The sequence below is a fragment of the Globicephala melas genome, chromosome 7 (genome assembly GCF_963455315.2).
Source record: "Globicephala melas chromosome 7, mGloMel1.2, whole genome shotgun sequence".
Taxonomy (NCBI): domain Eukaryota; kingdom Metazoa; phylum Chordata; class Mammalia; order Artiodactyla; family Delphinidae; genus Globicephala; species Globicephala melas.
In genome coordinates this window covers 91,302,185-91,325,751 of record NC_083320.1, presented here as the reverse complement: position 1 = coordinate 91,325,751, position 23,567 = coordinate 91,302,185, and the positions used below count along the sequence as shown (strand labels likewise).

Genomic DNA, 23,567 nt, shown 5'->3' with positions numbered 1-23,567 from the left:
CCAAGAAAGAATACTCTACCCAGCAAAGTTGTTCTTCAGAATTAAAAGAAACATAAAGGATTTCCAGACAAGCAACAGCTGTCTGGAAGCAAAAAGCCACGAGACAGGCCTTACAGGAAATGTTAAGGAAATTTCTTAAGCTGAAACAAAAGGACATTAATTAGTAACAGGAAAATGTATACAAATGTAAATCTTACTGGTAGAGGCAAATACATAGTAAAAGTGAGAATAATCTAATGTGGTAAAGTTGGTGAGTTAATCACTTAAAAAGGTAGTATGAAGGTTAAAAGACAAGAGTAGTAGAAATATAACAGTTTGTTAATGGATATGCAAGATAAAAAGGATGTAAATTGTGAATTCAAAAACATAAGATGTGGGAGGAGGAGTAAATATGTAGAGCTCTAGAATGTGTTCAAACTGATGATATATGAACTAAAATAGACTGTTATAAATATAAGTTGTTATATGTAAGCCTCATGCTAACCACAGAGCAAAACCCAACAGCAGATATACTAAAGAGAAAGAAATTTAAGCATACCACTAGAGAAATCAGCCAATCACAAGGAAACAGAGCAAGAGTAGAAGAAAGAAATGAATTAGAAAACAGGCAGAAAACAATTAACAAAATGGCAATAAGTCTATATCAAAAATTACATTAATGTCTATGGACTAAATTCTCCAGTCAAAAGACAGAGTGGCTATATGGATTTTTTTTTTTTTTAAGCTTGCCTATATGCTGCCTATGAGAGACTCACTTCAAATGTTAGGACACACAGACTAAAAGTGAAAAGATATTCCATGGAAATGAAAACCAAAGGAGATCTAGGGTAGCTTTAGTTATATTAGACAAAATAGACTTTAAGCAAAGAACTCTAATAAGAGACAAAGAAGGTCATTGTACAATAATAAAGATGTCAATTCAACAAGAGGATACATTTGTAAATACGCACCCACCATAGGAGCACCTAAATATATAAAGCAAATATTAAAGACCCAAAGTAAGAAATCAAGAAGAATACAATACTAGTAGGGGGACTTTAATACCCCTCTTACATCAATATATAGGTCATCCAAATAGAAAATCAATACAGAAGCATTAGCCTTATGAGACACATGAGAGCAGATGAACATCACAGGCATATAAAGAACGTTCCATCCAAAAGCAACAGAATATACATTCTTCTCAAGCACACAAGGAACATTCTCCTGGATAAATCAGATATTAGGCCACAAAATAAATCTTAATAAATTTAAATAGATTGAAATCATATCAGGTGTCTTTGACAGGAACCAATTATAGAGAAAACTGGAAAAGTCACAAATATGTGGAAATTAAACAACATGATACTGAACAACCAAAGGGTCAAAAGAAGAAATTGAAAGAGATCAAAAAGTATCTTGAGGGCTTCCCTGGTGGTGCAGTGGTTGAGAGTCTGCCTGCCGATGCAGGGGATGTGGGTTCGTGCCCCGATCCAGAAGGATCCCACATGCCGCAGAGCGGCTGGGCCCGTGAGCCATGGCTGCTGAGCCTGCGCGTCCAGAGCCTATGCTGCATAACGGGAGAGGCCACAACAGTGAGAGGCCCGTGTACCGCAAAAAAATAATAATAATAAAGTATCTTGAGACAAATGAAAATGGAAATACAATGTATCAAACTCATGGGATTCAGCAAAAGCAGTTCTAAGAGGGAAGTTCATAACAATAAACACCCAGATTAGTAAACAAGAAAGAGCTCAAACAACCTAAATTTACACCTCAAGGAAACAGAAAAGAGGATCAAATAAAGCTCAAAGTCAGTAGAAGGAAGGAAATAATAAAGGTCAGAATGGAATTAAATGAAATGGAGTCTTAAAAGACAACAGTTAACAGAAAATCTGAACAGACCAATTACTAGTAAGGAGATTGAATCAATAATCAAAATCCTCCCAACACACTAAAGTCCAGGACCAAATGGCTTCATCTGGGGAATTCTATCAAAAATTTAAAGAACTGATGCCAATCCTTCTCAAACTCTTCCAAAAAATAGAAAAGGAGAAGAAACTTCTAAACTCATTTGATGAGGCAGGACTAGCCTGGTACTAAACCAAGAACACTACAAGAAAAGAAAATTACAGGTAAATATCCCTGATTAATGGTGATGCAAAAATCCTCAATAAAATATTAGCAAGCTGAACTTTCAAATACATTAAAATGGATAATACACCATGATCAAGTGGATTTATCCAAGGGATGCAAGGTTGGTTCAACATCCATAAATCAATCAATGTGATATACCACATTATCAAAACAAAGGATAAAAATACATATGATCATCTCAATAGAAGCAGAAAAAGCATTTGGCAAAATTCAACCTCCATTTATGATAAAAACTCTCAAAAAAACTGGGTATAGAGGGATTGTACCTCAACATAATACAGACATATTTGAGAAGGCCACAGCTAACATCTTACTTAATATTAAAAACTGAAAGCTTCTCTTCTATGATCAGGAAACAGACAAGGATGTCTACTCTGGCCACTTTTATTCCACATAGTATTGGAAGTCCTAGCCAGAGAAATTAGGGGAAAAAAAGGGGGAAAAAAAAAAGCCATCCAAATTGGAAAGGAAGAAATAAAAATTCACTATTTACAGATGACATGATATTATATATAGAAAACCCTAAAGACTATGCCAAAAAACTGTTAGAATTAATAAATTAATTTAGAGAATGCAGTATAAATATATTTTAAAAATGGGTTGTGTTTCCATACCCTAATAACAAACTATCAGAAAGAGACATTAAGAAAATAATCCAATTTTCAATTGCAAAAAAAAATATAATACCTAGTAAATTTAAACAAGGAAGTGAAAGATATTTACACTGAATAACGTGACACTGATGAAAGAAACTGAAGACAAGAAAAATAAATGCAAAAATATTCCATGCTCATGGATTGGAAGAATGAATATTGTTAGATTGTGCATACTACCTAAAGAAATACACAGACTCAGTGCAATTCCCATCAAAATTCCAATGGCATTTTTCACAGAAATAAAACAACAATCCTAAAATTTTTATGCAATGACAAAAGACCTCAAATAGCCAAAGGAATCTTGAAAAAGGACAATGAAGCTGATGACATCATACTTTCTGATTTCAAACTATATTACAAAGCTTTAGTAATCAAAAAAGTATGGTATTGGTATGGAATAAACATATACATCAACGGAAACAAATAGAGAATGCAGAAATAACCCACACATATATGGGCAATTAATTGATTATGAAGGAGCCAAAAATATACAGTGGGGAAAAGGATAGTCTCTTCAAATAAATGGTGCTGGGAAACTGGACAGCCACATACAAAAGATTTAAATTGAGCCCCCATGTTATACACAAAAATTAACTCAAATTGGATTAAAGACTTGGACACAGACCTGAAACGATAAGACTCCTAGGAGAAAACAAAGGTGATAAGCTTCTTGACATTGCTCTTGGTGATAGTTTTGGATCTCACATCAAAAGCAAAGGCAACAAGAGCAAAAAATAAACAAGTGGAACTGTATCAAATTACAAAGCTTCTGCACAGCAAAGGAAACCATCAACAAAATGAAAAAGCAATCTCCCAAACAGGAGAAAATACTTGCAAATCATATAACTGATAAGGAATTAAAATCTAATATATTTAAGGAATTCATACAACCCAATGGCAAAAATCCAAACAATTCTATTAAAAAATGTGGAGAGGATCTGAATTTTTTTTTTTTCCAAAGAAGACATACAGGTACATGAAAAGTGCTCAATATCACTAATCAACAGGGGAATGCAAATCAAAACCACAATGACATATCATCTCACACCTATTAGAATGGCTTTTATTAAAAAGACAAGAAATAGCAAGTGTTAGTGAGGATGTGGGAAAAAAGGGAACCCTTGTGCACTGTTGGTGGGAATGTAAACTGGTGCAGCCACTATGGAAAAGAGTATGAGGTTCTTCAAAAAATTAAAAATAGAACTACCATATGATCCAGAAATTCAATAGCTGGGTATTTATCTGAAGGAAATGAGACACTAACTCAAAAAGCTATCTGTACCCCATTTTGACTGCAGTACTATTTATAATAGCCAAGACATGGAACCAACCTAAGTTGTTCCCTCCATCAACAGATCAATGGATCAAGAAAATGTAGTATCTATAAAATGGAATATTATTCTGTCATAAAATAGAAGGAAATTCTGCCATTTATGAGAGCATGGATGGACCTTGAGGGCATTTTGCTAAGTGAAATAAATCAGAGAAGGACAAATACCATATGATCTCATATGTGTCATCTTAAAAAAAATCATAGAACAGCTTGGTGGTTACCAGAGTTGGGAGGTAGGGATTGTAGGGGTCAGTAAAATGGGTAAAAACATCAAAAGTTACAAACTTCCAGTTAGAAAATAAATAAGTCCTAGAGATGTAATCCAGAGCATGGTAACCATAGTTAATAATATACTATTATAGATATAAATTTGTTAAGAGATTAAATTATTAAAAGTTCTCATCACAAGAGGGCAGACAGCAGAAGCAAGAAGAACTACAATCCTGCAGCCTGTGGAACAAAAACCACATTCACAAAAAGACAGACAAAATGAAAAGGCAGAGGGCTGTGTACCACATGAAGGAAAAAGATAAAATCCCAGAAAAACAACTAAATGAAGTGGAGATAGGCAACCTTCCAGAAAAAGAATTCAGAATAATGATAGTGAAGATGATCCAGGACTTCGGAAAAAGAATGGAGGCAAAGATCGAGAAGATGCAAGAAATGTTTAACAAAGACCTAGAAGAATTAAAGAACAAACAAACAGAGATGAACAATACAATAACTGAAATGAAAAATACACTAGAAGGAATCAACAGCAGAATAACTGAGGCAGAAGAACGGATAAGTGACCTGGAAGACAAAATGGTGGAATTCACTGCTGCAGAACAGAATAAAGAAAAAAGAATGAAGAGAAATGAAGACAGCCTAAGAGACATCTGGGACAACATTAAATGCAACAACATTTGCATTATAGGGGTCCCAGAAGGAGGAGAGAGAGAGAAAGGACCCAAGAAAAATATTGGAAGAGATTATAGTCAAAACTTCCTTAACATGGGAAATGAAACAGCCACCCAACTCCAGGAAGTGCAGAGAGTCCCATACAGGATAAACCCAAGGAGAAACACGCTGAGACACATAGTAATAAACATGGGACAAATTAAACACAAACAAAAATTACTGAAAGCAGCAAGGGAAAAACGACAAATAACATACAAGGGAATGCCCATAAGGTTAACAGCTAATTTCTCAGCAGAAACTCTACAAGCCAGAAGGGAGTGGCATGATAAACTGATGAAACCGAATAACCTACAACCAAGATTACTCCACCCAGCAAGGATCTCATTCAGATTCGATGTAGAAATCAAAAGCTTTACAGACAAGCAAAAGCTAAGAGAATTCAGCACCACCAAAACAACTCTACAACAAATGCTAATGGAACTTCAATAAGTGGGAAACACAAGAGAAGAAAAGGACCTACAAAAACAAACCCAAAACAATTAAGAAAATGGTCATAGGAACATACATATCGATAATTACCTTAAATGTGAATGGATTAAATGCTCCAACAAAAAGACACAGGCTTGCTGAATGGATACAAAAACAAGACCCATATATATGCTGTCTACAAGAGACCCACTTCAGACCTAGGGATACATACAGACTGAAAGTGAGGGGATGGAAAAAGATATTCCATGCAAATGGACATCAAAAGAAAGCTGGAGTAGCAATACTCATATCAGATAAAATAGACTTTAAAATAAAGAATGTTACAAGAGACAAGGAAGGACACTACGTAATGATCAAGGGATCAATCCAAGAAGAAGATATAACAATTACAAATATATATGCACCCAACATAGGAGCACCTCAATACATAAGGCAACTGCTAACAGCTGTAAAAGAGAAAATCGACAGTAACACAAAAATAGTGGGGGACTTTAACACCTCACTTACACCAATGCACAGATCATCCAAAATGAAAATAAATAAGGAAACACAAGCTTTAAATGACACAGTAGACCAGATAGACTTAATTGATATTTATAGGACATTCCATCCAAAAACAGCAGATTACACTTTCTTCTCAAGTGCACACAGAACATTCTCCAGGACAGATCACATTTTGGGTCACTAACCAAGCCTCAGTAAATTTAAGAAAATTGAAATCATATCAAGCATCTTTTCTGACCACAATGCTATGAGATTAGAAATGAATTACAGGCAAAAAAAAAAAAAGGTAAAAAACACAAACACATGGAGGCTAAACAATATGTTCCAAAAAACCAAGAGATCACTGAAGAAATCAAAGAGGAAATCAAAAAATAACTAGAGACAAATGAAACCTATTGGATGCAGCAAAAGCAGTTCTAAGAGGGAAGTTAATAGCTATACAAGCCTACCTCAAGAAACAAGAAACATCTCAAATAATCTAACCTTACACCTAAATGAACTAGAGAAAGAAGAACAAACAAAACCCAAAGTTACCAGAAGGAAAGAAATCATAAAGATCAGAGCAGAAATAAATGAAATAGAAACAAAGAAAACAATAGCAAACATCAGTAAAACTAACAGCTGGTTCTTTGATAAGATAAACAAAATTGATAAACCATTAGCAGACTCACCAGGAAGAAGAGGGAAAGGACTCAAATCAATAAAATTAGAAATGAAAAAGGAGAAGTTACAACAGACACCAAAGAAATACAAAGCATCCTAGGAGACTACTACAAGAAACTCTATGCCAATAAATGGACAACCTGGAAGAAATGGACAAATTCTTAGAAAGGTATAACCTTCCAAGACTGAACCAGGAATAAATAGAAAATATGAACAGACCAATCACAAGTAATGAAATTGAAACTGTGATTAAAAATCTTCCAACAAAAAAAAGTCCAAGACCAGATGGCTTCCCAGGTGAATTCTATCAAACATTTAGAAGACAGCTAACACCCATCCTTCTCAAACTCTTCTAAAAACTTGTAGAGGAAGGAACACTCCCAAACTCATTCTATGAGGCCACTACCACCCTGATAACAAGACCAGACAAGATACTACAAAAAAAGAAAATTACAGAAAGATATCACTGATGAATATAGATGCAAAAATCCTCAACAAAATATTAGCAAACAGAATCCAACAACACATTAAAAGGATCATACACCATGATCAAGTGCGATTTATCCCAGGGATGCAAGGATTCTTCAATATACACAAGTCAATCAATGTGATAAACCATATTAACAAATTGAAGAATAAAAACCATATGATCATCTCAATAGATACAGAAAAAGCTTTTGACAAAATTCAGCATTTTATTTATGATAAAAACTGTCCAGAAACTGGGCATAGAGGGGAGCCTACCTCAACATAATAAAGGCCATATATGACAAACCAAAGGAAACATCATTCTCAATGGTGAAAAACTGAAAGCATTTCCTCTAAATCAGGAACAAGACATGGATGGCCACTCTCACCACTATTATTCAACATAGTTTTGGAAATCCTAGCCATGGCAATCAGAGAAGAAAAGGAAATAAAAGGAATACAAATTTGAAAAGAAGTAAAACTGTCACTGTTCACAGGTGACATGATACTATACATAGAGAATCCTAAAGATGCCACCAGAAAACTACTAGAGCTAATCAATGAATTTGGTAAAGTTGCAGGACACAAAGTTAATGCACAAATCTCTTGCAGTCCTATACACTAATGATGAAAACTCTGAAAGAGAAATTAAGGAAATATTCCCATTTACCACTGCAACAAAAAGAATAAAATACCTAGGAATAAACCTACCTAGGGAGACCAAAGACCTGTATGCAGAAAACTGTAAGACACTGATGAAAGAAGTTAAAGATGATACCAACAGGGCTTCCCTGGTGGCCCAGTGGTTGAGAGTCCACCTGCTGATGCATGGGACACGGGTTCATGCCCCGGTCCGGGAAGATCCCGCATGCTGCGGAGTGGCTGGGCCCGTAAGCCATGGCCACTGAGCCTGTGCATCCGGAGCCTGTGCTCCACGAGAGAGGCCACAACAGTGAGAGGCCCGCATACTGGGGGAAAAAAAAAAAAAAAGATGATACCAACAGATGGAGAGATATACCATGTTCTTGGATTGGAAAAATCAATATTGTGAAAATGACTATACTGCCCAAAGCAATCTACAGATTCAGTGCAATCCCTATCAAATTACCAATGGCATTTTTTACGGAACTAGAACAAAAAATCTTAAAATTTGTATGGAGACACAAAAGACCCTGAATAGCCGAGGCATTCTTGAGGGAAGAAAACGGAGCTGGAGGAATCAGACTCCCTGACTTCAGACTATACTACAAAGCTACAGTAATCAAGATAGTATGGTACTGCCACAAAAACAAAAATATAGATCTATGGAACAGGATAGAAAGCCCAGAGATAAACCCACGCACCTATGGTCAACTAATCTATGACAGAGGAGGCAAGCATATACAATGGAGGAAAGACAGTCTCTTCAATAAGTGGTGCTGGGAAAACTGGAGAGCTACATGTAAAAGAATGAAAGTAGAACACTCCCTAACAGCATACACAAAAATAAACTCAAAATGGATTAGAGACCTAAATGTAAGACTGGACCCTATAATGCTCTTAGAGGAAAACATAGGAAGAACACTCTTGGACATAAATCACAGCAAGATCTTTTTTGATCCACCTCCTAGAGTAATGGAAATAAAAACAAAAATACACAAATGGGACCTAATGAAACTTCAAAGCTTTTGCACAGCAAAGGAAACCATGAACAAGACAAAAAGCCAACCCTCAGAATGGGAGAAAATATTTGCAAATGAATCAACGGACAAAGGATTAATCTCCAAAATATATAAACAGCTCATGCAGCTCAATATCAAAAAAACAAACAACCCAATCCAAAAATGGGCAGAAGACCTAATTAGATGTTTCTCCAAAGAAGACATACAGATGGCCAAGAAGCACATAAAAAGCTGCTCAACATCACTAATTATTAGAGAAATGCAAATCAAAACTACAATGAGGTATCACCTCACACCAGTTAGAAAAGGCTTCATCAGAAAATCTACAGCCAACAAATGCTGGAGAGGGTGTAGAGAAAAGGGAACCCTCTTGCACTGTTGGTGGGAATGTAAACTGATACAGCCACTATGGAGAACAGTATGGAAGTTCCTTGAAAAACTACAAATAGAATTACCATATGATCTAGCAATCCCACTACTGGGCATATACCCAGAGAAAACCACAATTCAAAAAGACACATGTACCCCAGTGTTCACTGCAGCACTATTTACAATAGCCAGGTCATAGAAGCAACCGAAATGCCCATCAACAGACAAATGGATAAAGAAGATGTAGTACATATATACAATGGAATATTACGCAGCCATAAAAAGGAATGAAATTGGGTCATTTTTTGAGACGTCGATGGATCTAGAGACTGTCATACGGAGTGAAGTAAGTCAGAAAGAGAAAAACAAATATCGTATATTAATGCATATATGTGGAACCTAGCAAAATGTTACAGATGAACCGGTTTGCAGGGCAGAACTGAGACACAGATGTAGAGAACAAACGTATGGACACCAAGGGGTGAAAGCCGCGGGGAGATGGGGGTGGTGGTGTGACAAATTGGGCGATTGGGATTGACATGTATACACTGATGTGTATAAAATTGATGACTAATACCTGCAGTTTTAAAAAAAAAAAAGTTCTCATCACAAGAAAATAACTTGTAACTATATTTGGTAGTGGATAATAACTAAACTTATTGCCGTGATCACTTCACAATATATACCTATATTGAATCATTATGTTGTATACCTGAAGTTAACCTAATGTTATCTGTGAATTTTATCTCAATTAAGAAAAATAAAGAAAAATGTAGGAAAAACTAAAATTACTAGTATGTACTAATAGTTCTGTTACCATTTACTAAGTATAAGATTAATAATGTGATTTTAGGGGGCAGAGTCAAGATGGTGGAATAGGATGACATGGAGTTCGCCTCTCCCCACAGTTACATCAAGAATACATGTACAAATTGAACAGTTCTCACAGAGCACCTGCTGAACACTAGCAGAGGACCTTGGACACCTAAATGGACAAGAAAAATCCCCACACAACCTGCTAGGATGAAAGGAAGAAAAGAAGAAAAAAGGAAATGGGACAGGACCTGCACACCTGGTGTGGGGAGCTGAAGGAGAGGAGAGGTTCCTCCTCTGAGGGGAGCCCCCTCAGTGGCAGGGAGATCAACTGGGACAGAAAGGAAGTTTTGGGGGCTCAAAGGAGAGCACAGCATCTGGTCTGTAGCAGGCAGGACAGAAAAAAACCTACACATATGGTACATGCTGCAACCCTGCATGTCCCAGCCTGAGTCATGTGTCTGCTGGTGCAGAAGGGGGCTGGGTGCTGGAACATGGGGTTTGGAGAGCGGACCCAGGAAGGGGACAGCTGTTGGCTGTGAAGAGACATAGTGAAGGGATGGGAGTAAGGAGCTCCACAACTGGGAATGTTAGTGGAAGAAGCCCAGGCCACCATAGAAGCAGGGTGTCATTGTTGAGTGGTGCATAAGAGGTGGGGACGCCATTGCAGCCCCCTTCCCCATGCACCAGCTCCTGCGTCTGTGGGCACTAGGAGGGACATGTGCCTGAGCAGGTTCACCTGCCCTGCCCACCAATGCCTCCTCTGGACCCACCAGGCCCAGTGGGCTCATGCGCCTCGCCCATCATCACCTCCACCCCCACCCATCACTGCCGCCGCCCCCGCCTGCCTGGGCAGCTGTGTGCGCTCTAGGGCAGCCTAGAGAAGCAGATGCTCTAGGGAAGCAGATACTCTAGAGAAGCAGATGCTCATGGGAGGAACACAGGCAGAGGTGGGGCTGAAACCACAGCTGAAAACCAGGGGCCATGTAATGAAGGAAGAAGAGCTGAAATCTCTCCTCGTGGCTGCAGAAACCACCAATATGCACCCCTGATGCTGCTTTGTAAACTCAGTGCTTGTGGAGTATCTGAACGGAAGAGTGCTCCCACAGCTGAGATGGGTCTAGCTTTAGCAGCTGTGGGCTTTGTGGGCATGTACATGCAGGAATTGGACCAGGCCAGAATCTGAGTTGCCTCCATAGCTCCCACAGCAGGTCCACGTACACAATTCCTGCAGTTCTGGGACCTGACTTTGGTGGATCTGTGCTGGTGGCCTGGTGAAAACAATGCCCGAGAGACACCAGGGCCAATTCATCAATTCATACCCATGATTAAGGTGGGGCTGAGAGCAGTTCCAACAACAGTGTAATTTGTGAGCCAGCACAATGAGTGAAAAGTGACACAACAGAGTATACTCACAGGTGAACACCTCCAGCGGAGGAAAACACAGTGGTTTCTCTCCCAGTGTGAGTGCTCCAATCCCACCTAGCTCACACCACAGATCAGAAACACAGCTCAGAAACAGATCTGGGGACTTCTACTCCACCAACTAGGGAGTAGACCCTGCCCCTGACAGAGCAGTAACAGCCACCGAGCAAAGGGGAGGCCCCGCTTAACATCCACTGCAGGCTTAGGTCACCACAACAACTGTCACACCTCCTATCAAGGGGATAATGGCCAGCATACACTGAGGGAAGAGGTAGCAGACATCCATTCTAAAAACAGCCCTTGTTAGGCCTCCCTGGTGGCGCAGTGGTTGAGAATCTGCCTGCCAATGCAGGGGACATGGGTTCGAGCCCCGGTCTGGGAGGATCCCACGTGCCGCGGAGCAACTGAGCCCGTGCACCACAGCTGCTGAAGCCTGCGTACCTAGAGCCTGTGCTCTGCAACAAGAGAAGCTACCGCAGCGAGAAGCTCGCTCACCACAACTAAGAGTAGCCCCCGCTCACCGCAATTAGAGAAGGCCTGCGTGCAGCAGCGAAGACCCAGTGCAGCCAAAAATAAGTAAAATACATAAATTTTAAAAAATAATAATAAATAAATAAAAATAAAACAGCCCTTGCATCAAAAAATATTAAACATGCAGAGGCTATACAGGGATGTTTCCACATTAAAATAGCCCTCCAAGACAGTCTGAGGGTCAGGCATCAGGAGGAAGAACCCCCAGAGCATTTGGCTTTTAAGGCCAGTGGGGCCTGAGTCCAGGAGCTCCACACTCAGGAAGAAACAGAGACTCCACCCTTAGAGTGTGCACACAAGACCTCACGTGCACTGGGACCCACCACAAAGCAAGACGTCCATGTGAACTGGGGCTAGACCTGACTAGGAGTCTGGGAGGGTCTGCTGGGGAGGCAGGATTTGGCCATAACTCACTGTGGGGGAAGGACAATGGTGGCATAGGCCCCAGAGAATATTGATCAGCGTGAACTCTCCTGGAGGTCCCCATTTTGGACCAAGACCAGGCCCCACCCAACAGCCTATAGGCTCCAGAGCTGGAATGCCCAGGCCAGTGAGACAGGAATACAGCTCCACCTATCAGCAGACAGACTGCCTAAAGTCATACTGAGCTCACAGCTACCTCAAAAAATACCCATTTACACAGCCCCACCCATCAGAGGGGCAAGACACAGCTCTACCCACGAGAGGGCAGGTGCCAGTCCCTCCTACTAGGAAGCCTGCACAAGCCCCTCGACCAACCTCACCCACCAGGGCGCAGACACCAGAAGCAAGAAGAACTACGATCCTGCAGCCTGTGGAAAGGAGAACACAAACACAGAAAGTTAGACAAAATGAGATGACAGAGAAATATGCTGCAAATGAAGGAACAAGATAAAAACCCACAAAAACAACTATATGAAGAGGAGATAGGCAATCTACCTAAAAAAGAATTCAGAGTAATGATGGTAACGGTGATCCAAAATCTCAGAAAAAGAATGGAGGCACAGATCTAAAAGATAAGAAAATGTTTAACAAGGAGCTAGAAGATTTAAAGAACAAACAGAGATGAACAATACAATAACTGAAATGAAAAATACACCAGAAGGAATCAATAGCAGAATAACTGAGGCAGAAGAATGAATAAGTGAGCTGGAAAATGGAGTGGTGCAAATCACTGCCACAGAACAGAGAAAAGAAAAAATAATGAAAAGAAATGAGGACAATCTCAGAGACCTCTGAGACAATATTAAGTTCACCAACATCCACATTACAGGGGTCCCAGAAGGAGAAGAGAAAGAGAAAGGGCCTGAGAAAATATCTGAAGATATTACAGCCGAAAACTTCTCTAACATGGGAAAGGAAACACTCAAATCCAGGAAGCGCAGAGTCCCATACAAGATGAACTCAAGGAGGAACATGCCAAGATACATATTAATCTAACTGACAAAAATTAAAGACAAAGAAAAAATATTGAAAGCAACAAATAATGTACAAGGGAATCCCCATAAGGTTGTCAGTTGATTTTTCAGCAGAAACTCTGCAGGTCAGAAGGGAGTGACATGATATATTTAAAATGATGAAAGGGAAAAACCTACAACCAAGAATACTCTACCCAGCAAGGCTCTCATTCAGATTCAACTAAGAAATTAAAAGCTTTACAGACAAGCAAAAGCTAAGAGAATTCAGCACCACTAAGCCAGCTTTGCAACAAATGCTAAAGGAACTTCTCTAGGTGGGAAAGTGACTAGCAGCTTAAAACAACCTTGTACATATATAGACTGCTATATCAAAACCTCAAGGGAATAGCAAACCAAAAAACTACAAGAGATACACACACAAAAAAGAAAAAGCAACCCAAACACAACACCAAAGATAGTCAGCAAATCACAGGAGAAGATAACAAAAGAGGAAGGGAAGAAAAAAGACCTACAAAAACGAACCCAAAACAGTTAAGAAAATGTCAGTAGGAACATACATATCAATAATTACCTTAAATGTACATGGATTAAATGCTCCAACCAAAAGACACAGACTGGCTGAATGGATACAAAAACAAAGACCCGTATATATGCTGCCTACAAAAGACCCACTTGAGACCTAGGGACACATACAGACTGAAAGTGAGGGGATGGAAAAAGATATTCCATGCAAATGGAAATCAGAAGAAAGCTGGAATAGCAATACTCATACCAGAAAAAAAGACTTTAAAATAGAGACTGTTACAAGAGACAAGAAGGACACTTCATAATGATGTAGGGATCAATCCAAGAAGATATAACAATTGTAAATATATATGCACCCCACATAGGAGCACCTCAACATATAAGCCAAATACTAGCAGCTATAAAAGGGGAAAATGACGGTAACACAATACTGGCGGGGGATTTTAACACCCCACTTACACCAATGGACAGATCATCCAGACAGAAAATCAATAAGGAAACACAGGCCTTAAATGACAGGTTAGACCAGATGGATTTAACTGATATTTATGGGGAATTCCATCTGAAAGCAGCAAGAAAGCATACACTTTCTTCACAAGTGCACATGGGATATTCTCCAGGATATATATTGGGCCACAAATCAAGCCTCAGTAAATTTAAGAAAATTGAAATTATATCAAGCATCTTTTCCAACCATGATGCTATGAGATTAGAAATAAATTACAGGAAAAAGTAAAACTGTAAAAACACAAACGTGGAGATTAAACAATATGTTACTAAACAACCAATGGATCAGTGAAGAAATCAAAGAGGAAATTAAAAAATACCTAGAGACAAATGACAAGGAATACACAACAAACCAAAATCTATGGGATTTTAACATGTGCAGTTCTTACCGGCAGAGAATATATTTGGTAGGAAGTCATAAGAAGTGAGTGCAATTTATACTGCTACTAACTACCCATTGACCTACACAAGTCACTTAAATCACCTTTCATACCACACAGTGTAGAAAAGATACTCAAGTAAAAACACCAACTGATTCACCCCATAAATGAATATAGAAGTCCTGGATAAATATTTGCACAAATATTTAGTTTGACACGCAAATGTTTTTATATTTTCTATTAGTTGCAGTCATTTGAAATTGAGAGATTTTACATATAAATTTGGATCTCTAGAATCTCTTGCAAACTCAGAAGATCTAGTGACAAACACCTCAATCTCTCATGATTATAATTTGCTGGAACTAAATATAGGCTGCTCTCTTTAGAATGACATTCACTCTGCACTCATTCACTTAACAAATACTTGCTGACTATCTACTATGTACCATCACTCTTCTAGGTGCTGAGCAAAAAGGAAATCAGCTCACTGCCCTCATGGCACTTACATACTCATTAGGAGAGACAGAAACAAAGCTTGCAACAAACATCCTAGTAAAACATGTTAACGTGATAAATGCTCTGATTAAAATGATATAGGACAATGGGACAGAAAGTAACTTTGCCCAAATTCTACCTTCTCAATGATGCATTCCTGAGTGATGATTTAATCCTGTAATCTAGGAGTCTTCAGATTACAGCCCATCAGTTTAATCAGGCCAACTGCTTGTTTCTGTAAAGCTTTATTGGAGCATAGTCATGCCCATTCGTTGACATCTTATCTGTAGCTGTCTTTGAGTTATAAGCAGAGACCCTACAGTCTGCAAAGTCTAAAATATGATCTGGCCCTTTATACACACAAAAAAATTGCGGACTCCATTCCTGTTGGTACTCTCAATCCCCTATAATTTCCCCAGCTATTTTTCTCACAGCCCTGTCACCTCTAAAATTCTATTTACATGTTTATTTTATGGCTTATCATCTATTTTTTCTTTACATTCAGATGTTAACACCATGAGAGCAAAGATCTTAATTTTGTTCACATACATATCCCATGTGATTGGAATATGGTAGGTACTCAATGACTATTTGTGGAATGATTGAAAGGCTAGAGAAATAAGCAGTGTACAGCGTACAACCATGGAAATCATGGTGAAGAATTTGGATTATATTCCAAATTTTGGGACAGTCACTGTAAGGTTTTTTTTTTTTTTTTTTTTTTTTTTTGCGTTACGCGGGCCTCTCACTGCTGTGGCCTCTCCCATTGCGGAGCAAGGCTCCGGATGCGCAGGCTCAGCGGCCATGGCTCACGGGCCCAGCCGCTCCGCGGCAAGTGGGATCTTCCCGGACCGGGGCACAAACCCGTGTCCCCTGCATCGGCAGGCGGACTCCCAACCACTGCGCCACCAGGGAAGCCCAACTGTAAGGTTTTAAACCGTGGAGTTACATGATGGATCCAGACTACTATGGTCTGATGACTTTTTACATTCCTTACCCTGCACTGACTCAGGCCTATTCATCTGTGTTACTTCCCTGACTTACACTCCAGATCTCAGTCCAGCAAATAGTCCATGAATGAGAAACGATTACAGTAATGGAATCTCAAAAGACTAGTGTTCAATGACTCGACCCCAGAACATCCCTCTGTGGGTAGAAGCCCCAGGGAGAGATGGGTTTCCTGGCAAGCTCTGCACAGTACTTCAGTAACAACGTTAAATAGCAAGCTCAGTGATTTTGGAACAGAGAGATTTCATGGGAGTTTTGTAAGTTTTACACATTACATTTGTTATAATGTTTATAAGTTGTCTTCTGAGAATACACAAAAATGTTATTGTAACCAAAGTACAATAAAACCCAGCTTACCAATCAATGTATCAGAGTGCACTGGTGTGCCACCCATGGGTTACAGGTGCGCTGAGATATCAATGCCTCACAACAGTGGGGGTGACCAGAGCCTTCCCCCTCAGTCAGTCATGCCCTTATCCATTTATCCTGATATGTTATAGAATTATTATCATTTTATATGAGTGTCAGAAGGTTAAGAAGTCTTGCAATGGACAATAGTAATAATTTGTTAATGATACTTGTTTTCCAAAAGACAAAAAAAGTCATTGAGTCTGTGGCTACTGCTGAGATTATGAAGCTCATTAGGACAACTGGACAAAGATTTCCTAAATATATTTACATTTTTCATGAATTTACAAACTAGGGGAAGCACAAATAAACAATAAGGAACACTGATATAAATGAGTACCCAAGGAAGCCTCGGACTAACTTCATTTGGGGGATTAAGGCGAGACTCAGGAAGAAAACGGAAGTTGAGCTAAACACCGAAGAGTGAAGACTTTTTGATGAGGTAGAGGAAAGGTGACTGCTAATTGGCTCTGTATTGCTGCCCTGGAGATTTAAGATAATGTTCACATCCTTTGGAATGAGGACCAAGGTGAGAATAATTTTCACTTTCCCAGGTTGGTCCAAGAATGAATCCCAAACCTGGATGTAACAATTCCTTCATCAAGCAGTGTGAAATGGTTTCCCACTTACACCTCCTTATGGCTGGGCTTCTCAGAACCAAATCACTAGGAGTCCCCCTAGTAAAGAACTTCTGTGTCTACCGTGGAGCAGCCTCATCGGTCTCACACCAGAAGTGAGGGTTGTGGAAAGTAGAACTAAACTAAACTGAACTATCTAAATAAGAAAACGCCAGTTCAATTCATTGGGAGTTAGAGACTGGTGATCTGGGGAACATTTAGCCATAGTCTAGAAATCATATGCACACCCGCCAAAAAAAACTTCCCAGGGTATCCCTTGGCCTTTGTTGATTATTTTCAAAGAAAAACAACAGATCCAAAGTTTTCAAGTGTCAAACAACAAAACTGTGTAATTCAGAGGTTCCCAGATTCCCTTGGTTTACAGGACACTTAGTGTCTCAGTAATATTTCCACGACATTTGATAGGCCAAAAACAATCATTCTGTTTATGAAGTAGTTAGGTTCAGACAACTTGATAATTTATGTCTTAACAACTTAGTAACTTTTGAATAAACAATACATATAAATTAAAAGAGAAAAAGAATATGTTTCATTTTTAAATAGCCACAGTTACACACTAAATGGATTTGTGCTCCTGGAACTTTTTTTTTTTTAATAAATTTATTTATTTATTTATTTTTGGCTGCATTGGGTCTTCGTTGCTGCATGCAGGCTCTTCTCTAGTTGTGGCGAGCGGGGGATACTCTTCGTTGCGGGGCGCGGGCTTCTCATTGCAGTGGCTTCTCTTTGTTGCGGAGTACGGGCTCTAGTCACGTGGTCTTCAGTAGTTGTGGCATGTGGGCTCAGTAGTTGTGGCTCGCAGGCTCTAAAGCACAGGCTCAGTAGTTGTGGTGCACAGGCTTACTTGCTCCACGGCATGTGGGATCTTCCCAGACTAGGGATCAAACACATGTCCCTTGCACCGGCAGGCAGATTCTTAACCACTGCACCACCAGGGAAGTCCCCAACTCTTGGAACTTATCAGATCAAGGCATCAGATTGGATGCTGCCACCCTCCTTTCCCATTCCATGTTGATTTTTGTTCAGTATTTATTTTTTGTCAGAACAATCAATGAAAACCCAGCTTCTTAAAGACATGCCATCATCGAAAGAAATGGAGTGCAAACTAATGTAGAAATATTAACTGCCTTAAGCTAGTAGTTCACATCATATCTGACAGATGCTGTGTTTTGCAGTGTTTCCCTTATAAATTTAAAATCCGGAGAATGTAATCCCAAAGCGATTTTGATACACAGCCAATCAGAATTGTGTTTCTGAAGGGCCATGAATACATTAGAGTTTTAGATACGCATGTTTATTTTCCATGGGCTTGGTTTTCATTTCAGGGATAAATAACCACTTGAGCCTCGTTTTGTTGTTGTTGTTTTGGATACTAAAAATACAGCTTCAATTTATTTCTCAAATATCTTTCTACCAAACACTATTTTTTTTTTTTTTTGGCGGTACGCAGGCCTCTCACCACTGTGGCCTCTCCCGTTGCGGACCACAGGCTCCGGACGCGCAGGCTCAGTGGCCATGGCCCACGGGCCCAGCTGCTCCGCGGCACGCGGGATCCTCCCGGACCGGGGCACGAACCCGTGTCCCCTGCATCGGCAGGAGGACTCTCAACCACTGCGCCACCAGGGAAGCCCTACCAAACACTATTGATTTGCTGCATATTTAAAAGCACAAGGGGAGCAGTCAAAGGACTTTTTGTGTGTGATCACTCACCCCTAGTAAATATGATCAGTACAGACATTATTTTTATAGAGGGTGTCTTTAAAATGGAGTAATATGCACTTTCCCCCAAGTTTTCTATCATCAGACCCTTTACCCAAATACCTCTGATTAATACCTAACTAACATCATCGTACTTATATATAACAAAAAATGTTACCATGAAACACGCAATTGGAACACAGGCAGGAGATAGCAAAAAGTGGCAGAGATATTCAATAAAAAGAGGTAAAAATGTACAGAAATCTTCAATCACTAAATATTGCATCATAAATTGAAAGGATCCAAAGCCATTGCCACAAGAAAACAACTTATGAAAGTTTGTTCATAACTCAAATTGTCTGAGAATACATATAGAGATGTGTATACATAGATACACATGTATGTATATACATACACACACACACACATATACATAGGTGTGTATGCATTTCCTCAGGGGACCCAAATTTAAGACCAACAAGAGGAGATCTGAGACCATTCAAGAGTTAATATATTAATACATTGTAGAGTCACTACATTAGCCAAGAAAGAATGATCCTCATTTTACAGATGAGGTAAGTACTTTGAAACATGATTCCATCAATAAGTTGTAACGAATCCACTAGAATAGGCCTGCAGGTACTTAGGGTATTAATCTTTTAACCAAGACAGGCTATGATCTGCAATCTCCCAGCCTAACCAATGTTAAGAATGGCTGGGTATCACATTGCAAACTAAGATCTTCATACAGATTTGTCTGTGATGTCAAGCAAGAAGGTGTGGCTGTGCTCTACATAGGGTCACTGAAGAATCCTGGTTTATTGTTCCTATTCTTTTATCTTTAACAGAAAAAGAAGCTAGTACTCTCTTGAGGGCTCTGTATTGCATCTCCCTTGGACACAATAACAGGACAAGCCAATGAGGCTAATCACCTCCAGGGGAATGGAGAAGATACTCAGGTAATTTAAAGAGCTGTCAGTAGTGGGGGAGAGACAGAGAGTGGAAAACTAGTGAAGAGTTTCAAGTCCTCCTCTTTATGTACTTGATACAAAAGATGAGAAACATTCACAGCCCTCATGGAGGCTGCCGGGCGTTGCTCAGCACCGGCAAGTTCCATTCACAAGTAGGTGCACAGCGGGGCTGCCATTTTCTCTATGAACAATTCCAACTGCAGTTGTGCAATGCTGCAGCTCTGGTGGGCTTCATAATGTGGAATAATTGCCTCTCATTTTAGTATTTCTAAAAGAAACTTAGCGTATTTTAACCGAAGAATAAGATACAATGTTTCACACAAACTAGAGTGACAAATAAACAGAGACTTGAAGGAAAAAAGAAATCCTATAAATTTATTTTTAACCTGAAAAACTGTGTTCTGTTGATTTTATTCTTTAAACAGATCTTCAAGTTGTCAGCTTTCCATCTGCACTGTATCTTTGCAATATTATAACACTACACCAGCATCTTGCCTCATCCTAAGATTCAGAATAGATGAAAAATAATTTTTAAGTACTAAAGAGTAATCCCAATTCCTAGCTTCCTAGATTTCCTTTAAAAGACCGATTTCCTATCAATTTGCAGAAACATATAACTGTACACATAATAGCTGGTGTGCTTTCTTCACTACCGTTGATCAATCTGACTCTAGGCACTATATACCATCTATTCACTTAGTCCATCTCCTAAACAAAATGAATACATTTATAATTAAAGGTTAAAATTTTAATAATTACACCAAGGTAGAAATTGAAAAATAGCTTGTCACCATTAACCACTCTTAAGGACACAAAATATTTCCATAACTCTGTGAGGACAAACCTTTCAGTTTTGTCTCTTTTCAAACAAGTTTAAGATTTTCATTGCAAATAAACTGTAGAAACCCTAGTAGGGATATGCTGAGCGTGGATACATGGTGCTGGATTTATTTGAATTCAATTCAAATCCAGAATGGATCTTCCTTCCTGGCAGTTTTCTGAAATGTACATTACAGCTTTGTTTAGTTAAACCAGTTATGACACTTGAGCCTCTGAAATGCTAATACACCCGCACCCAGCCTTTGAGTGTGTTGATTTTGCTTCTTTGGTGGAATAAGTTTCAATCCCTTTCATGCAGAAAACCAAGATGAGCAGATATTTGTATAATGTATATGTTAATTAAAACATATTGTTCCCTGGGGGCTGGGGAGCAAAGAACGTGTTACTGTGAGCATTTTAAGGCAGACATTCACTCATATCAAATTCAAGAGCAACAGGGCAGGATGGTATATTGCTAGATGCTCAAAAGTGACGTGTTATAATAATACAGTTTAAAAAATAAGAGAAAGTCATGCTTTAAAAGATCAACTTGGATGCCTTAATGTAACAGAAATGTGGTTTCTGTCAAATATTGTGTCACCAAGGTGCTATAATTGCTTAACCTGACAAATTTTCTTCACAGCTATGCTCAGCTCATGGTTGATGGATTTATATTACCATAAAGAATTAGCTTTTTCATATGAGCTGAAAATCATCATCACACTGTCACCATTCTGCCCACTAGAAAACCACGGGCTTGCAGATTAAGAGACAAAAGCCAGTGTGTCCCAGTTGCTGCTATTCTTTCATGCCAGCTCAATACACACAGCAAGCAATGCCTGTCCATAAAGACAGTGCATCAGAAATCCTCTGGGCTTCAGGCAGCCATCCCAGAACATGTGCACATCCAGCTTGCTTTTCATCTGGTCATTGGTCCAGTTCCCAAATTCTGAGAAACCTTTGTTTTTGTTCTAGTGTTGGTACCTGTCCCCCAGATAGCCATCAAGAATTCTGGGTTGGAACTGCCAACAAATTCACTCTTCTTTAGACTAGCATGACCTTGCTGGTACCTCCACAATCCGCACCCAGTAAGTCCGTTCCTTGCTTTGAAGAGTGAGATGTCCAATAAGCGTGTGTGTCTTAGAAAGAAAGCACAAGGGATGCCAGAAAGTGACCTACAGTTTTATTTACGAGGTAGAGAGTATTTAGCCCATGATTATGGCCAGGGTACTTTTGGAAATATGTATTGTGGGCTGCATGTTGGCATCAACCAGAAACACTGGCACAACTGGCACCCACAGCATGAACACAACACAGAAGTGAGGTACCATTTGCTGTGCCCTGTCTCAGCCTTGCCCGTGCTGGTCCTGTCTAAAGCTCATCCTACTGAGCAAGTTTCTGAACTTCCTTTGGTGGCTGAAGATAAAGCTGAAGGCTACCAGAAGACCAAGGAGGTTATCTTGCTTCTTAGGAAGCTTAGGGCCTGGAATGATATCAAAAAGGTCTATGCCTCTCAGCCAATGAGAGCTGGCAAAGCAAAATGAGAAGCTATCATTGTATCCAGCACAGGGGGCCCTGCATTATCAAGGACTTCAGAAACATTCCTACAATCACTCTGCTTAAAATAAGCAAAGCGAACATGTTGAAACTTGCTCCTGGGGGGCATGTGGGACGTTCCTGCATTTGGACTGAAAGTGCTTTTCCACAAAAGGATGTGATGTGCATGGCACTTGGTGCAAAGCTGCCTCCCTCAAGAATGACTGCGACCTTCCCATGCATAAAATGCTCAATACAGACCTTAGCAGAATCTTGAAAAGCCCAGAGATCGAAAGATCCTTCCAAGAACCACGCAAGAAGATTCATCACAGACTCCTACAGAAGAATCCACTTAAAGACCTGAGAATCATGTTGAAGCTAAACCCATACGCAAAAACCGTGCACTGGAACATCATTCCTCACCAGGCCAAGAATCACAAAGTCCAGGTAGACAACACAGCACTAGAAGCCAAATCAGATGAGAAGGGGGCTCCAGGCAAGAAGCCAGTGGTAGTGTAGAAAGAAAAGAAGACTGTTGGTGTTTGAAAGCTTTTGAGGGAAAGAAAAAAAGGCTGTTGCTACCAAGAAACCGCCAGCTGAAAAGCCAGCAGAAAAGAAATCCACAGAAGAAGGCTGCTGCATAAACTTAAATTTCTTTATTCCATAAAGGTCAAATCATTTTGGACAGCTCATTTTGAATAAAGATCTGATCAAAGAGGCAGTGAGAAACAAACCAGAAAAGATGGGAGGAAAAGTTACAAAGATTGTGAAATCAGAAAAAAAAAAAATTATTTACAGATAAAAAGCTGTCTCAGTAGATAATGCAAAGGAATATACAGACACACTTAAAATTGTAAGTAAGAGAACTTAGTAAGTTAGACAGATAGGAAATCAAAATATTGATGTCATTGGCTCAAGATGGCAACATAGAAAGATCCTGAACTCACCTCGTCTCACAGACACACTGGATCTACAGCTACATATGGAACAATTTCCTCTGAGAAAAACCTAAGAACTAGCTAAACAATGACTACACATCAAGTGAACTACAAAAAACCCCACAATGAAGTGGGTAGGAGAAGCTGAGACGCAATCTTGCCATAAGGCCCGCCCCTGGAGTAATGACCCCCATCAGGAGCTTCTCCCTGTAGAGTGAAGGGTTTGAGCCCCACATTGGGCACCCCAACTTTTAAGACCTGCACCTGAGATATGAGCCTCCAAACACCTAGCTTTGAAA

General features: G+C 39.5%; 1 pseudogene; it reads left to right on the top strand.

Annotated features, from left to right (window-relative positions):
• The first annotated feature begins 22,012 nt into the window (after positions 1–22,012).
• LOC115867047 (large ribosomal subunit protein uL4 pseudogene) lies at positions 22,013–22,997 on the top strand (annotated as a pseudogene).
• The last annotated feature ends 570 nt before the right edge of the window (positions 22,998–23,567 follow it).